Source organism: Formica exsecta, unplaced genomic scaffold, assembly GCF_003651465.1.
Source record: "Formica exsecta isolate Colony F162 unplaced genomic scaffold, ASM365146v1 scaffold599, whole genome shotgun sequence".
NCBI classification, from domain to species: domain Eukaryota; kingdom Metazoa; phylum Arthropoda; class Insecta; order Hymenoptera; family Formicidae; genus Formica; species Formica exsecta.
In genome coordinates this window covers 703,011-708,110 of record NW_021853269.1, presented here as the reverse complement: position 1 = coordinate 708,110, position 5,100 = coordinate 703,011, and positions in this window count along the sequence as shown.

Genomic DNA, 5,100 nt, shown 5'->3' with positions numbered 1-5,100 from the left:
GAGGGATGAGCGAAATATATCGATAATAGATAAATAAATATCCCCTTTATTTGGTCAATATTTTATTTATTCCTTCATTTTAGTTTATAAACAATTTGTTCATCCGGGAGAGTCCCCGTAAAATGAATATGATATAGTAAATATGTTCCTTTTTACAATTTATACCATATACACAATGATAATAATAATAATAATAATAATAATAATAATAATAATTAAGAATCCTAAACATAATAATATAATAATCAAAATAATTAATAATAATTAGAATAATAGTAATAATGCTAATCTATAAGGCGCAAACATAAACAAAAATATAGGGTACACGTTATAGTGAAACCGTCCCCGTTAAACGACGGCATTTGTGCTACTGTATGTACGCATTTACAGACCGCTTATCAACCGCTTATACATCATTTCATCAACATCCTCGTCTCTCACTTCATTTTAATTTATTATTTTTAGTAAAAGGCGCTCTCGCTCCCACTCTCTCATCAATCCATTAAGCTGAGATTACTATAAAATAGGTAAAAAAGCCCTGTTTCACAAAATATCTCGCAAATATATAGATATATATATATATGTATATGTATATATTGTCACGGGTCTTCCTCCCACGCGTTTTATCCCCCCTGTCGCCGTTATCTCACGTGGTACGTTTTACTTTGTTTTGTCCTCCTCTCGCATACGAGCGTAAGTCGAAAACTGTCGATCCGTCAAGGAAATATGTGTTTCGCAGCGCGTCTATATCAGGAAAAGCAAAGCGCGCGTAAAAAGTGAGGAAAGACATATCCGATCAGACGCCCATAAAAGGCAGAACCAAAATGAAGTCGAGGAAGCTCCTCGGCTCACGTTGCAATCGAGTAAAAATAAAAAAAAGCGAGATCACACGCGAAAGGAAAACAAAAAAAAAGAGCACGACGCCGGCAAAGGACGACTATTATCTCGACGCGATTGTTTCGTTTAAATTAATTTACGATCTCAATTTGCACGGAGTTCTTTTTTTTTGGCAACGTGAGTAATAAAAGGATATGGGAAAGTTTAACTATTAAAGTTTTGCGTTTATATTGATCACTTGATGTACAAGGTGAGGCATCTGGAACGTTTACGAGATACATTCGTCGAAGGATAGAGTATTACAAGTCACTTCGTGTGGCCGCTATGTAAATTTTGTACTTCCTTCCTTCCGCTATGTGTGTCGAAAAATGTATACCAACGACGAAATATATAAACAATCCGTAATTAACGAGGAAGTTGTATTGCTACAATGAATAATGCGCTCGGCCGAAAATGTTGATCGATCGTATATCATTCAAGATTTGTGTAATCGCGCGATTAGCATGAATCACATAGAGTCCGGAATTGTGTGCAAGTAAAGTTCGATCATACAGCATCAAATTAATCAATTAAACTCCATTTGTATTTTGCTGCAAATTTTGGCAATCAATATTGATACATTTCTAATAGTCGTATATCTAGTACACGACTCTACAAAAAATAATTTTTTTTCGTTCCCAGCGATTTTTATTTTTAGTTGTTGATCGATCTCTATTGCATAAAACGGAGAGAAAATAGAAGAATTTCGATCGGGATAATTAACGTAAGTCAATCTCTTCTCGTTTCTTTTTCTTCAGCGAGCCACTTATTATCGCTTCGCCACTACATTAAAATTCTTCTAACAATTAAAAAATCTACGACAATTTTGCCTTTTTTTTACATTAGTTTGCGGTAATTTGCGGTGATTCGGCCGGGCACATTCGTTATTTGTATGTATTCCGAAAATTGCGCGTGTACATGTATCAACGTGTGTATGTCAGCCTCCGCGCCAATAAATACAATAATTAACAATTAAAATAAATAGAAGAAAAAGCAAATAGGTAATTATATCTCATTAAGCGATATAATTTGGTCTCTCCTTGGTGCGGTTTGTCATTCACATGTATATTCTTTGATCCTTTCTCTTCATTAATCTTTTCGATTAATTCTGCCTACTATTATTCCTCCCAACTCTCCAATTTATCCTTTCGTCTCCATGTCCGTCTGTCACTAAATGATTCGTTAAGTGTGTCGTCAGTAAACGGATAATTAGTCGATGTATGTAAGTCTATGCTTTGTGTATGTGTATACATATATCTATATGTATGTATATCTCAGCACGTGTACCACATGGTCGTAACGCTAATCAGAGACGACCGTCTGTCGCGTATCTATTGCTTGCTCGACTCGACGAAACTCCGCGTCTCACGAAGGGAGGGTAGATCCTCTGGAACACGTTCCTTTATCGCAAACATCGTAATACAAAAAAAGATATACATCGTCGAACAAAATCATCTCTCGCGCCTGTAATCTGTTTCATCTCGTAATCAGGCCGAGCGTGATAAGCACACGGCTTTGGAAGCCTACGGAGGTGCAAAAGCGACAAGTGATAATTTGTAGGACGAAGAGGGCTGCTTCTACCCTCGCCGTCGTACGCAGAGTTCGTGTATGGATCGTATCGTCGTTATATACACACAATCAACGCAATTAATCGAGTTACTTGTGCATTGCTCGGTACAACCGGAACAATACGATTGCTTCGCCAGCATCGGAATACGCTGCCGTTAAACTACCCTATCCGTTTGCCCGCTCGTCTTCCGTTTACGAAATCACCACCTTACAGCCACCGGTGCATCATCGGTTTGCTCTTTCTTTTTTTTTTCTTTTTTTCTTTTTTCTTTTTTTATGGGTTCGGTTTAAGAATATTATACGTATCTCGAAAACAAAGAAAAACTGAATGGTTTAAAATTTTTCGCAATCATCGAATAACAAAATCAATATCAATATATCAATATATAACTTTTACAATTATTAGGTATAATAAAAAAAGAATACAATAATTTTATAATACACAAATATGTAATTTTTTTGCCACAAAATAATTAAATTATAATAATCAAAAAATATAATAATTCAATAATTAATTATAATCAATAAATAATCATAATTTACATTAATCTATATATTTGTATATATATGTATAATGACATACATTTTTCTCGTGGCATTTTACACTTGTGGTTTTCTCTGAACAAAATTATTTAAACAGAAAGATCTCAAACCGAGTTTGGAATGTCAACGTTGACAATCATGGACAAAGCGATCAAAAGAACTTACTCTTATTTATTCTTGTATACTTGGAGGACTTTGATGATAAGAGATAATGTGAGGAATAACGTATAAATTATTAATTAAATAGTCTGCAAGGCTTGTTTCAAGCAGTTAAATAATAGCAGGCATCGCCGTGACTGTTTGAAGGTGGATCTTTTTTTTCTCTCTTTTTTTTTGGCACAATCGCGATGGATGGGAAAGTTTAGCGGCGGCTAACACATTTCTTTTGCATTCGGAATTGAATAATAATACGCAATATGCGTCCCGCACAAATATAGTAAAATAATTATCAATGCAGTGTAATTATTAATAATATAATAATATATATAATATAATCCATAATTATATAAGATTGCGTTTAGGGTGTGCGTGTATGCTTCATTTCTTTAACATATATATGTATATACACGCAATATATATTGTATGTATATATATACATATTGTATGTATAATATATACATATAAATATTTTACAAGTATGGAGTGGTGTGTAATAGAGGGAAGGGAGAGGGGGCTAAGAAGACTAAATTAAAAATGGCGCTAACTAAATTCTCTACCGAGGTCCTTTACAGATACGTACGCAATATCTGTCGCACATTGACCCGATCCCGAAACCCATTGTTCCGTAGCGAAAGTATAGGAATAATGTACATTTCGCACGCATATGCTAACGGATTTATTTTCTTTCTCCACGCATCGCTTTACCTCGTTTTCGCATAATCTCACTCATTAAAAAACATCTCAAAAGAATGTGATAACAATATTATTTGCAACATAAATGTTATATATAAATAGTAACATCGTTACTGTTACTATTACATTATTATCATTACAGCAATTATAATTATTATTACTGATTATAACTGTCATTATATCGCCAATAATATCTCATCAATGTTAACAATAACAGTAACGATAGAGCTTAATAGTTATAGCAAAAATCGCGCAATGCAACTCCGCGTATCATTCATTCTACTCAATAAAAAGAATAAAAATAGCAAAGAAAAAATGAAAAGAAAATTAGAAAAGAACCAGAAAGAAGCACTTTCTGGTCAAAGCTAAGCATTGCTTATCCAGCGCACTACGGAGCAACAGCACCCTTCACTTATCTTTGGAAATTATGCAGGAACATAGATCAGCTCGAAATCATCGAAAAGAATGTTTATTTAAAAAGAAAATCTATAAATAAATGGATATAATTTTCCGTTCGTCACATAGCGAGCGCGTAAACTCATCCTTTTCGTGGAATTGTAATAAATATTCTCTTTCGGTTTTTTGATATTCCTTTCTCGATAAACTCCGCGAATGTATGATTTAGGATTTTTATCAAATTTATGTTTCCGTGTTCGTTTCGGACAGTTGGCTTGGCGGGAAAATGGGCCTGATATATGTATCTGCTATAAATATGTGTCTCGAAAATATCAAAGCTCCTTAATAGATTCTTTTTTATTATTATTTTTATTTCTCTTCTCTTTTTTTATCCTTTAGCACTCGCGAAATATAAAATTGTATCCCGTGAACCATTGGACCGCGCTTAGTAACTATGGGCCGTCGTCGTCCCGCCAACCCGTCTGCTTTCATTTACGTCTTTATTTTTTTTCTTGAGTTGCTAGCTGCGTTGCTAACTACATCAACGTGATTTTATCGTAAGAATTGTACAAATGACAATTGGTCCTACTTTTTCGGGCAATGCTGTTAATCATTCTCCGATCTAAGGGGACTTGATGCCCCATTCAATTTGTGGGAGAATTAAATTCGAATCAGATATGTTAGACTACGCTATCGCGTTTCCATCGATCTTGAATCTTGATAAAGGTTCGGTCGATTTGTGTGTCTGTATCAGTGTTCTATCGATTTTGTGAATAAAAAATCGATTCATCACAAACTCGGCGATTTATCGAGAAAAGTAAACTCGCGCAGCTATACTATATTATAATTTTTATTATATATATA